We start from the raw sequence: 13,750 nt of genomic DNA, 5'->3' as shown, positions 1-13,750 counted from the left end.
TACCCCAAAGTTCCCAGTGGGGGTACCATTACTACCCCGGAGCGTCGGGAAGGGGCGCCAGGCCTACCCCGGAGCATCAGGTAGAGATACCAGGCCTACCCTGGAGGGTCAGGAAGGGAGGCCGGGTCTAACACCGCGTGCCCGTAGGGACAACAGGTGAACTCCGGCGCATCACAAAGGTTTCCGGTACAACCCCAGAGTACTGCTAGGGGAACCGGTTCTATCCCGGAACTTCGGGTAGGGACACCGGGCCTAACACGGAGGGTCAGGTGGAAGGGCGGGTCAAATCCCACGCACCCGTAGGAACAGCAGTTGTACCCTGGAGTACCGGTGGAGGTAGTGGTACTACTCCGGAGTACCGATGAGGTTCACGGGTAATACCCCAGAGTACCAGGTGGAAGTACTGGTACTACCCCGGAGCATCGGTAAGGGGTACCAGGCGTACCCCGGAGCATCAGGTAGAGATACCAGGCCTACCCTGGAAGGTCAGGAAGGGAGTCCGGGTCTAACACCGCGTGCCTGTAGGGACAACAGGTGAACTCCGGCGCATCACAAAGGTTTCCGGTACAACCCCAGAGTACTGCTAGGGGAACCGGTTCTATCCCGGAATGTTGGGTAGGGACACCGGGCCTATCATGGATGGTCAGGTGGAAGGGTGGGTCAAATTTCACGCACCTGTAGGAACAGCAGTTGTACCACGGCGTACCGCCTGGAGGTACTGGTACTACCCCAGAGTTCGGATGAGGGTTACGGTTCCTACCCCAAAGTTCCCAGTGGGGGTACCAGTACTACCCCGGAGCATCGGGAAGGGGCGCCAGGCCTACCTCGGAGCATCAGGTAGAGATACCAGACCTACCCTGGAGGGTCAGGAAGGGAGGCCGGGTCTAACACCGCGTGCCCATAGGGACAACAGGTGAACTCCGGTGCATCACAAAGGTTTCCGGTACAACCCCAGAGTACTGCTAGGGGAACCGGTTCTATCCCGGAAATTCGGGTAGGGACACCGGGCGTATCATGGAGGGTCAGGTAGGAAGGGCGGGTCAAATCGCATGCACCCGTAGGAACAGCAGTTGTACCCTGGAGTACCGGTGGAGGTAGTGGTACTACTCCGGAGTACCGATGAGGGTCACGGGTAATACCCCAGAGTACCGAGTGGAAGTACTGGTACTACCCCGGAGCATCGGGAAGGGGCACCAGGCCTACCCCGGAGCATCAGGTAGAGATACCAGGCCTACCCTGGAAGGTCAGGAAGGGAGGCCGGGTCTAACACCGCGTGCCCGTAGGGACAACAGGTGAACTCCGGCGCATCACAAAGGTTTCCGGTACAACCCCAGAGTACTGCTAGGGGAACCGGTTCTATCCCGGAACTTCGGGTAGGGACACCGGGCCTAACACGTAGGGTCAGGTAGGAAGGGCGGGTCAAATCGCACGCACCCGTAGGAACAGCAGTTGTACCCTGGAGTACCGGTGGAGGTAGTGGTACTACTCCGGAGTACCGTCGAGGTTCACGGGTAATACCCCAGAGTACCGGGTGGAAGCACTGGTACTACCCCGGAGCGTCGGGAAGGGGCGCCAGGCCTACCCCGGAGCATCAGGTAGAGATACCAGGCCTACCCTGGAGGGTCAGGAATGGAGGCCGGGTCTAACACCGCGTGCCCGTAGGGACAACAGGTGAACTCCGGCGCATCACAAAGGTTTCCGGTACAACCCCAGAGTACTGCTAGGGGAACCGGTTCTATCCCGGAAGTTCGGGTAGGGACACCGGGCCTAACACGGAGGGTCAGGTAGGAAGGGCGGGTCAAATCCCACGCACCCGTAGGAACAGCAGTTGCACCCTGGAGTACCGGTGGAGGTAGTGGTACTACTCCAGAGTACCGACGAGGGTCACGGGTAATACCCCAGAGTACCGGGTGGGGGTACTGGTACTACCCCGGAGCGTCGGGAAGGGGCGCCAGGCCTACCCCGGAGCATCAGGTAGAGATACCAGGCCTACCCTGGAGGGTCAGGAAGGGAGGCCGGGTCTAACACCGCGTGCCCGTAGGGACAACAGGTGAACTCCGGCGCATCACAAAGGTTTCCGGTACAACCCCAGAGTACTGCTAGGGGAACCGGTTCTATCCCGGAATGTTGGGTAGGGACACCGGGCCTATCATGGATGGTCAGGTGGAAGGGTGGGTCAAATTCCACGCACCTGTAGGAACAGCAGTTGTACCACGGCGTACCGCCTGGAGGTACTGGTACTACCCCAGAGTTCGGATGAGGGTTACGGTTCCTACCCCAAAGTTCCCAGTGGGGGTACCAGTACTACCCCGGAGCATCGGGAAGGGGCGCCAGGCCTACCCCGGAGCATCAGGTAGAGATACCAGACCTACCCTGGAAGGTCAGGAAGGGAGTCCGGGTCTAACACCGCGTGCCTGTAGGGACAACAGGTGAACTCCGGCGCATCACAAAGGTTTCCGGTACAACCCCAGAGTACTGCTAGGGGAACCGGTTCTATCCCGGAATGTTGGGTAGGGACACCGGGCCTATCATGGATGGTCAGGTGGAAGGGTGGGTCAAATTTCACGCACCTGTAGGAACAGCAGTTGTACCACGGCGTACCGCCTGGAGGTACTGGTACTACCCCAGAGTTCGGATGAGGGTTACGGTTCCTACCCCAAAGTTCCCAGTGGGGGTACCAGTACTACCCCGGAGCATCGGGAAGGGGCGCCAGGCCTACCTCGGAGCATCAGGTAGAGATACCAGACCTACCCTGGAGGGTCAGGAAGGGAGGCCAGGTCTAACACCGCGTGCCCATAGGGACAACAGGTGAACTCCGGTGCATCACAAAGGTTTCCGGTACAACCCCAGAGTACTGCTAGGGGAACCGGTTCTATCCCGGAACTTCGGGTAGGGACACCGGGCCTAACACGGAGGGTCAGGTAGGAAGGGCGGGTCAAATCGCACGCACCCGTAGGAAGAGCAGTTGTACCCTGGAGTACCGGTGGAGGTAGTGGTACTACTCCGGAGTACCGATGAGGGTCACGGGTAATACCCCAGAGTACCAGGTGGAAGTACTGGTACTACCCCGGAGCATCGGGAAGGGGCGCCAGGCCTACCCCGGAGCATCAGGTAGAGATACCAGGCCTACCCTGGAGGGTCAGGAAGGGAGGCCGGGTCTCACACCGCGTGCCGGTAGGGACAACAGGTGAACTCCGGCGCATCACAAAGTTTTCCGGTACAACCCCAGAGTACTGCTAGGGGAACCGGTTCTATCCCGGAAGTTCGGGTAGGGACACCGGGCCTAACACGGAGGGTCAGGTAGGAAGGGCGGGTCAAATCCCACACACCCGTAGGAACAGCAGTTGTACCCTGGAGTACCGGTGGAGGTAGTGGTACTACTCCGGAGTACCGACGAGGGTCACGGGTAATACCCCAGAGTACCAGGTGGAAGTACTGGTACTACCCCAGAGCATCGGGAAGGGGCACCAGGCCTACCCCGGAGCATCAGGTAGAGATACCAGGCCTACCCTGGAGGGTCAGGAAGGGAGGCCGGGTCTAACACCGCGTGCCCGTAGGGACAACAGGTGAACTCCGGCGCATCACAAAGGTTTCCGGTACAACCCCAGAGTACTGCTAGGGGAACCGGTTCTATCCCGGAATGTTGGGTAGGGACACCGGGCCTATCATGGATGGTCAGGTGGAAGGGCGGGTCAAATCCCACGCACCTGTAGGAACAGCATTTGTACCACGGCGTACCGCCTGGAGGTACTGGTACTACCCCAGAGTTCGGATGAGGGATACGGTTCCTACCCCAAAGTTCGCAGTGGGGGTACCAGTAATACCCCGGAGCATCGGGAAGGGGCACCAGGCCTACCCCGGAGCATCAGGTAGAGATACCAGGCCTACCCTGGAAGGTCAGGAAGGGAGGCCGGGTCTAACACCGCGTGCCCGTAGGGACAACAGGTGAACTCCGGCGCATCACAAAGGTTTCCGGTACAACCCCAGAGTACTGCTAGGGGAACCGGTTCTATCCCGGAACTTCGGGTAGGGACACCGGGCCTAACACGGAGGGTCAGGTAGGAAGGGCGGGTCAAATCCCACGCACCCGTAGGAACAGCAGTTGTACCCTGGAGTACCGGTGGAGGTAGTGGTACTACTCCGGAGTACCGACGAGGGTCACGGGTAATACCCCAAAGTTCCGAGTGGGGGTACCATTACTACCCCGGAGCGTCGGGAAGGGGCGCCAGGCCTACCCCGGAGCATCAGGTAGAGATACCAGGCCTACCCTGGAGGGTCAGGAAGGGAGGCCGGGTCTAACACCGCGTGCCCGTAGGGACAACAGGTGAACTCCGGCGCATCACAAAGGTTTCCGGTACAACCCCAGAGTACTGCTAGGGGAACCGGTTCTATCCCGGAACTTCGGGTAGGGACACCGGGCCTAACACGGAGGGTCAGGTGGAAGGGCGGGTCAAATCCCACGCACCCGTAGGAACAGCAGTTGTACCCTGGAGTACCGGTGGAGGTAGTGGTACTACTCCGGAGTACCGACGAGGTTCACGGGTAATACCCCAGAGTACCAGGTGGAAGTACTGGTACTACCCCGGAGCATTGGGAAGGGGTACCAGGCGTACCCCGGAGCATCAGGTAGAGATACCAGACCTACCCTGGAAGGTCAGGAAGGGAGTCCGGGTCTAAAACCGCGTGCCTGTAGGGACAACAGGTGAACTCCGGCGCATCACAAAGGTTTCCGGTACAACCCCAGAGTACTGCTAGGGGAACCGGTTCTATCCCGGAATGTTGGGTAGGGACACCGGGCCTATCATGGATGGTCAGGTGGAAGGGTGGGTCAAATTTCACGCACCTGTAGGAACAGCAGTTGTACCACGGCGTACCGCCTGGAGGTACTGGTACTACCCCAGAGTTCGGATGAGGGTTACGGTTCCTACCCCAAAGTTCCCAGTGGGGGTACCAGTACTACCCCGGAGCATCGGGAAGGGGCGCCAGGCCTACCTCGGAGCATCAGGTAGAGATACCAGACCTACCCTGGAGGGTCAGGAAGGGAGGCCGGGTCTAACACCGCGTGCCCATAGGGACAACAGGTGAACTCCGGTGCATCACAAAGGTTTCCGGTACAACCCCAGAGTACTGCTAGGGGAACCGGTTCTATCCCGGAACTTCGGGTAGGGACACCGGGCCTAACACGTAGGGTCAGGTAGGAAGGGCGGGTCAAATCGCACGCACCCGTAGGAACAGCAGTTGTACCCTGGAGTACCGGTGGAGGTAGTGGTACTACTCCGGAGTACCGTCGAGGTTAACGGGTAATACCCCAGAGTACCGGGTGGAAGTACTGGTACTACCCCGGAGCGTCGGGAAGGGGCGCCAGGCCTACCCCGGAGCATCAGGTAGAGATACCAGGCCTACCCTGGAGGGTCAGGAATGGAGGCCGGGTCTAACACCGCGTGCCCGTAGGGACAACAGGTGAACTCCGGCGCATCACAAAGGTTTCCGGTACAACCCCAGAGTACTGCTAGGGGAACCGGTTCTATCCCGGAAGTTCGGGTAGGGACACCGGGCCTAACACGGAGGGTCAGGTAGGAAGGGCGGGTCAAATCCCACGCACCCGTAGGAACAGCAGTTGCACCCTGGAGTACCGGTGGAGGTAGTGGTACTACTCCAGAGTACCGACGAGGGTCACGGGTAATACCCCAGAGTACCGGGTGGGGGTACTGGTACTACCCCGGAGCGTCGGGAAGGGGCGCCAGGCCTACCCCGGAGCATCAGGTAGAGATACCAGGCCTACCCTGGAGGGTCAGGAAGGGAGGCCGGGTCTAACACCGCGTGCCCGTAGGGACAACAGGTGAACTCCGGCGCATCACAAAGGTTTCCGGTACAACCCCAGAGTACTGCTAGGGGAACCGGTTCTATCCCGGAATGTTGGGTAGGGACACCGGGCCTATCATGGATGGTCAGGTGGAAGGGTGGGTCAAATTCCACGCACCTGTAGGAACAGCAGTTGTACCACGGCGTACCGCCTGGAGGTACTGGTACTACCCCAGAGTTCGGATGAGGGTTACGGTTCCTACCCCAAAGTTCCCAGTGGGGGTACCAGTACTACCCCGGAGCATCGGGAAGGGGCGCCAGGCCTACCCCGGAGCATCAGGTAGAGATACCAGACCTACCCTGGAAGGTCAGGAAGGGAGTCCGGGTCTAACACCGCGTGCCTGTAGGGACAACAGGTGAACTCCGGCGCATCACAAAGGTTTCCGGTACAACCCCAGAGTACTGCTAGGGGAACCGGTTCTATCCCGGAATGTTGGGTAGGGACACCGGGCCTATCATGGATGGTCAGGTGGAAGGGTGGGTCAAATTTCACGCACCTGTAGGAACAGCAGTTGTACCACGGCGTACCGCCTGGAGGTACTGGTACTACCCCAGAGTTCGGATGAGGGTTACGGTTCCTACCCCAAAGTTCCCAGTGGGGGTACCAGTACTACCCCGGAGCATCGGGAAGGGGCGCCAGGCCTACCTCGGAGCATCAGGTAGAGATACCAGACCTACCCTGGAGGGTCAGGAAGGGAGGCCAGGTCTAACACCGCGTGCCCATAGGGACAACAGGTGAACTCCGGTGCATCACAAAGGTTTCCGGTACAACCCCAGAGTACTGCTAGGGGAACCGGTTCTATCCCGGAACTTTGGGTAGGGACACCGGGCCTAACACGGAGGGTCAGGTAGGAAGGGCGGGTCAAATCGCACGCACCCGTAGGAACAGCAGTTGTACCCTGGAGTACCGGTGGAGGTAGTGGTACTACTCCGGAGTACCGATGAGGGTCACGGGTAATACCCCAGAGTACCAGGTGGAAGTACTGGTACTACCCCGGAGCATCGGGAAGGGGCACCAGGCCTACCCCGGAGCATCAGGTAGAGATACCAGGCCTACCCTGGAAGGTCAGGAAGGGAGGCCGGGTCTAACACCGCGTGCCCGTAGGGACAACAGGTGAACTCCGGCGCATCACAAAGGTTTCCGGTACAACCCCAGAGTACTGCTAGGGGAACCGGTTCTATCCCGGAATGTTGGGTAGGGACACCGGGCCTATCATGGATGGTCAGGTGGAAGGGTGGGTCAAATTCCACGCACCTGTAGGAACAGCAGTTGTACCACGGCGTACCGCCTGGAGGTACTGGTACTACCCCAGAGTTCGGATGAGGGTTACGGTTCCTACCCCAAAGTTCCCAGTGGGGGTACCAGTACTACCCCGGAGCATTGGGAAGGGGCGCCAGGCCTACCCCGGAGCATCAGGTAGAGATACCAGACCTACCCTGGAAGGTCAGGAAGGGAGTCCGGGTCTAACACCGCGTGCCTGTAGGGACAACAGGTGAACTCCGGCGCATCACAAAGGTTTCCGGTACAACCCCAGAGTACTGCTAGGGGAACCGGTTCTATCCCGGAATGTTGGGTAGGGACACCGGGCCTATCATGGATGGTCAGGTGGAAGGGTGGGTCAAATTTCACGCACCTGTAGGAACAGCAGTTGTACCACGGCGTACCGCCTGGAGGTACTGGTACTACCCCAGAGTTCGGATGAGGGTTACGGTTCCTACCCCAAAGTTCCCAGTGGGGGTACCAGTACTACCCCGGAGCATCGGGAAGGGGCGCCAGGCCTACCTCGGAGCATCAGGTAGAGATACCAGACCTACCCTGGAGGGTCAGGAAGGGAGGCCGGGTCTAACACCGCGTGCCCATAGGGACAACAGGTGAACTCCGGTGCATCACAAAGGTTTCCGGTACAACCCCAGAGTACTGCTAGGGGAACCGGTTCTATCCCGGAACTTCGGGTAGGGACACCGGGCCTAACACGGAGGGTCAGGTAGGAAGGGCGGGTCAAATCGCACGCACCCGTAGGAACAGCAGTTGTACCCTGGAGTACCGGTGGAGGTAGTGGTACTACTCCGGAGTACCGTCGAGGTTCACGGGTAATACCCCAGAGTACCGGGTGGAAGTACTGGTACTACCCCGGAGCGTCGGGAAGGGGCGCCAGGCCTACCCCGGAGCATCAGGTAGAGATACCAGGCCTACCCTGGAGGGTCAGGAAGGGAGGCCGGGTCTAACACCGCATGCCCGTAGGGACAACAGGTGAACTCCGGCGCATCACAAAGGTTTCCGGTACAACCCCAGAGTACTGCTAGGGGAACCGGTTCTATCCCGGAAGTTCGGGTAGGGACACCGGGCCTAACACGGAGGGTCAGGTAGGAAGGGCGGGTCAAATCCCACGCACCCGTAGGAACAGCAGTTGCACCCTGGAGTACCGGTGGAGGTAGTGGTACTACTCCAGAGTACCGACGAGGGTCACGGGTAATACCCCAGAGTACCGGGTGGGGGTACTGGTACTACCCCGGAGCGTCGGGAAGGGGCGCCAGGCCTACCCCGGAGCATCAGGTAGAGATACCAGGCCTACCCTGGAGGGTCAGGAAGGGAGGCCGGGTCTAACACCGCGTGCCCGTAGGGACAACAGGTGAACTCCGGCGCATCACAAAGGTTTCCGGTACAACCCCAGAGTACTGCTAGGGGAACCGGTTCTATCCCGGAATGTTGGGTAGGGACACCGGGCCTATCATGGATGGTCAGGTGGAAGGGTGGGTCAAATTCCACGCACCTGTAGGAACAGCAGTTGTACCACGGCGTACCGCCTGGAGGTACTGGTACTACCCCAGAGTTCGGATGAGGGTTACGGTTCCTACCCCAAAGTTCCCAGTGGGGGTACCAGTACTACCCCGGAGCATCGGGAAGGGGCGCCAGGCCTACCCCGGAGCATCAGGTAGAGATACCAGACCTACCCTGGAAGGTCAGGAAGGGAGTCCGGGTCTAACACCGCGTGCCTGTAGGGACAACAGGTGAACTCCGGCGCATCACAAAGGTTTCCGGTACAACCCCAGAGTACTGCTAGGGGAACCGGTTCTATCCCGGAATGTTGGGTAGGGACACCGGGCCTATCATGGATGGTCAGGTGGAAGGGTGGGTCAAATTTCACGCACCTGTAGGAACAGCAGTTGTACCACGGCGTACCGCCTGGAGGTACTGGTACTACCCCAGAGTTCGGATGAGGGTTACGGTTCCTACCCCAAAGTTCCCAGTGGGGGTACCAGTACTACCCCGGAGCATCGGGAAGGGGCGCCAGGCCTACCTCGGAGCATCAGGTAGAGATACCAGACCTACCCTGGAGGGTCAGGAAGGGAGGCCGGGTCTAACACCGCGTGCCCATAGGGACAACAGGTGAACTCCGGTGCATCACAAAGGTTTCCGGTACAACCCCAGAGTACTGCTAGGGGAACCGGTTCTATCCCGGAACTTTGGGTAGGGACACCGGGCCTAACACGGAGGGTCAGGTAGGAAGGGCGGGTCAAATCGCACGCACCCGTAGGAACAGCAGTTGTACCCTGGAGTACCGGTGGAGGTAGTGGTACTACTCCGGAGTACCGATGAGGGTCACGGGTAATACCCCAGAGTACCAGGTGGAAGTACTGGTACTACCCCGGAGCATCGGGAAGGGGCACCAGGCCTACCCCGGAGCATCAGGTAGAGATACCAGGCCTACCCTGGAAGGTCAGGAAGGGAGGCCGGGTCTAACACCGCGTGCCCGTAGGGACAACAGGTGAACTCCGGCGCATCACAAAGGTTTCCGGTACAACCCCAGAGTACTGCTAGGGGAACCGGTTCTATCCCGGAATGTTGGGTAGGGACACCGGGCCTATCATGGATGGTCAGGTGGAAGGGTGGGTCAAATTCCACGCACCTGTAGGAACAGCAGTTGTACCACGGCGTACCGCCTGGAGGTACTGGTACTACCCCAGAGTTCGGATGAGGGTTACGGTTCCTACCCCAAATTTCCCAGTGGGGGTACCAGTACTACCCCGGAGCATTGGGAAGGGGCGCCAGGCCTACCCCGGAGCATCAGGTAGAGATACCAGACCTACCCTGGAAGGTCAGGAAGGGAGTCCGGGTCTAACACCGCGTGCCTGTAGGGACAACAGGTGAACTCCGGCGCATCACAAAGGTTTCCGGTACAACCCCAGAGTACTGCTAGGGGAACCGGTTCTATCCCGGAATGTTGGGTAGGGACACCGGGCCTATCATGGATGGTCAGGTGGAAGGGTGGGTCAAATTTCACGCACCTGTAGGAACAGCAGTTGTACCACGGCGTACCGCCTGGAGGTACTGGTACTACCCCAGAGTTCGGATGAGGGTTACGGTTCCTACCCCAAAGTTCCCAGTGGGGGTACCAGTACTACCCCGGAGCATCGGGAAGGGGCGCCAGGCCTACCTCGGAGCATCAGGTAGAGATACCAGACCTACCCTGGAGGGTCAGGAAGGGAGGCCGGGTCTAACACCGCGTGCCCATAGGGACAACAGGTGAACTCCGGTGCATCACAAAGGTTTCCGGTACAACCCCAGAGTACTGCTAGGGGAACCGGTTCTATCCCGGAACTTCGGGTAGGGACACCGGGCCTAACACGGAGGGTCAGGTAGGAAGGGCGGGTCAAATCGCACGCACCCGTAGGAACAGCAGTTGTACCCTGGAGTACCGGTGGAGGTAGTGGTACTACTCCGGAGTACCGTCGAGGTTCACGGGTAATACCCCAGAGTACCGGGTGGAAGTACTGGTACTACCCCGGAGCGTCGGGAAGGGGCGCCAGGCCTACCCCGGAGCATCAGGTAGAGATACCAGGCCTACCCTGGAGGGTCAGGAAGGGAGGCCGGGTCTAACACCGCATGCCCGTAGGGACAACAGGTGAACTCCGGCGCATCACAAAGGTTTCCGGTACAACCCCAGAGTACTGCTAGGGGAACCGGTTCTATCCCGGAAGTTCGGGTAGGGACACCGGGCCTAACACGGAGGGTCAGGTAGGAAGGGCGGGTCAAATCCCACGCACCCGTAGGAACAGCAGTTGCACCCTGGAGTACCGGTGGAGGTAGTGGTACTACTCCAGAGTACCGACGAGGGTCACGGGTAATACCCCAGAGTACCGGGTGGGGGTACTGGTACTACCCCGGAGCGTCGGGAAGGGGCGCCAGGCCTACCCCGGAGCATCAGGTAGAGATACCAGGCCTACCCTGGAGGGTCAGGAAGGGAGGCCGGGTCTAACACCGCGTGCCCGTAGGGACAACAGGTGAACTCCGGCGCATCACAAAGGTTTCCGGTACAACCCCAGAGTACTGCTAGGGGAACCGGTTCTATCCCGGAATGTTGGGTAGGGACACCGGGCCTATCATGGATGGTCAGGTGGAAGGGTGGGTCAAATTCCACGCACCTGTAGGAACAGCAGTTGTACCACGGCGTACCGCCTGGAGGTACTGGTACTACCCCAGAGTTCGGATGAGGGTTACGGTTCCTACCCCAAAGTTCCCAGTGGGGGTACCAGTACTACCCCGGAGCATTGGGAAGGGGCGCCAGGCCTACCCCGGAGCATCAGGTAGAGATACCAGACCTACCCTGGAAGGTCAGGAAGGGAGTCCGGGTCTAACACCGCGTGCCTGTAGGGACAACAGGTGAACTCCGGCGCATCACAAAGGTTTCCGGTACAACCCCAGAGTACTGCTAGGGGAACCGGTTCTATCCCGGAATGTTGGGTAGGGACACCGGGCCTATCATGGATGGTCAGGTGGAAGGGTGGGTCAAATTTCACGCACCTGTAGGAACAGCAGTTGTACCACGGCGTACCGCCTGGAGGTACTGGTACTACCCCAGAGTTCGGATGAGGGTTACGGTTCCTACCCCAAAGTTCCCAGTGGGGGTACCAGTACTACCCCGGAGCATCGGGAAGGGGCGCCAGGCCTACCTCGGAGCATCAGGTAGAGATACCAGACCTACCCTGGAGGGTCAGGAAGGGAGGCCGGGTCTAACACCGCGTGCCCATAGGGACAACAGGTGAACTCCGGTGCATCACAAAGGTTTCCGGTACAACCCCAGAGTACTGCTAGGGGAACCGGTTCTATCCCGGAACTTCGGGTAGGGACACCGGGCCTAACACGGAGGGTCAGGTAGGAAGGGCGGGTCAAATCGCACGCACCCGTAGGAACAGCAGTTGTACCCTGGAGTACCGGTGGAGGTAGTGGTACTACTCCGGAGTACCGTCGAGGTTCACGGGTAATACCCCAGAGTACCGGGTGGAAGTACTGGTACTACCCCGGAGCGTCGGGAAGGGGCGCCAGGCCTACCCCGGAGCATCAGGTAGAGATACCAGGCCTACCCTGGAGGGTCAGGAATGGAGGCCGGGTCTAACACCGCGTGCCCGTAGGGACAACAGGTGAACTCCGGCGCATCACAAAGGTTTCCGGTACAACCCCAGAGTACTGCTAGGGGAACCGGTTCTATCCCGGAAGTTCGGGTAGGGACACCGGGCCTAACACGGAGGGTCAGGTAGGAAGGGCGGGTCAAATCCCACGCACCCGTAGGAACAGCAGTTGCACCCTGGAGTACCGGTAGAGGTAGTGGTACTACTTCAGAGTACCGACGAGGGTCACGGGTAATACCCCAGAGTACCGGGTGGAAGTACTGGTACTACCCCGGAGCGTCGGGAAGGGGCGCCAGGCCTACCCCGGAGCATCAGGTAGAGATACCAGGCCTACCCTGGAGGGTCAGGAAGGGAGGCCGGGTCTAACACCGCGTGCCTGTAGGGACAACAGGTGAACTCCGGCGCATCACAAAGGTTTCCGGTACAACCCCAGAGTACTGCTAGGGGAACCGGTTCTATCCCGGAATGTTGGGTAGGGACACCGGGCCTATCATGGATGGTCAGGTGGAAGGGTGGGTCAAATTCCACGCACCTGTAGGAACAGCAGTTGTACCACGGCGTACCGCCTGGAGGTACTGGTACTACCCCAGAGTTCGGATGAGGGTTACGGTTCCTACCCCAAAGTTCCCAGTGGGGGTACCAGTACTACCCCGGAGCATCGGGAAGGGGCGCCAGGCCTACCCCGGAGCATCAGGTAGAGATACCAGACCTACCCTGGAAGGTCAGGAAGGGAGTCCGGGTCTAACACCGCGTGCCTGTAGGGACAACAGGTGAACTCCGGCGCATCACAAAGGTTTCCGGTACAACCCCAGAGTACTGCTAGGGGAACCGGTTCTATCCCGGAATGTTGGGTAGGGACACCGGGCCTATCATGGATGGTCAGGTGGAAGGGTGGGTCAAATTTCACGCACCTGTAGGAACAGCAGTTGTACCACGGCGTACCGCCTGGAGGTACTGGTACTACCCCAGAGTTCGGATGAGGGTTACGGTTCCTACCCCAAAGTTCCCAGTGGGGGTACCAGTACTACCCCGGAGCATCGGGAAGGGGCGCCAGGCCTACCTCGGAGCATCAGGTAGAGATACCAGACCTACCCTGGAGGGTCAGGAAGGGAGGCCAGGTCTAACACCGCGTGCCCATAGGGACAACAGGTGAACTCCGGTGCATCACAAAGGTTTCCGGTACAACCCCAGAGTACTGCTAGGGGAACCGGTTCTATCCCGGAACTTCGGGTAGGGACACCGGGCCTAACACGGAGGGTCAGGTAGGAAGGGCGGGTCAAATCGCACGCACCCGTAGGAACAGCAGTTGTACCCTGGAGTACCGGTGGAGGTAGTGGTACTACTCCGGAGTACCGATGAGGGTCACGGGTAATACCCCAGAGTACCAGGTGGAAGTACTGGTACTACCCCGGAGCATCGGGAAGGGGCACCAGGCCTACCCCGGAGCATCAGGTAGAGATACCAGGCCTACCCTGGAAGG

Source organism: Buteo buteo, unplaced genomic scaffold (assembly GCF_964188355.1).
Source record: "Buteo buteo unplaced genomic scaffold, bButBut1.hap1.1 HAP1_SCAFFOLD_37, whole genome shotgun sequence".
Lineage (NCBI taxonomy): Eukaryota > Metazoa > Chordata > Aves > Accipitriformes > Accipitridae > Buteo > Buteo buteo.
The sequence above is the reverse complement of the archived record's forward strand: the minus strand, read 5'-3'. Positions refer to the sequence as shown.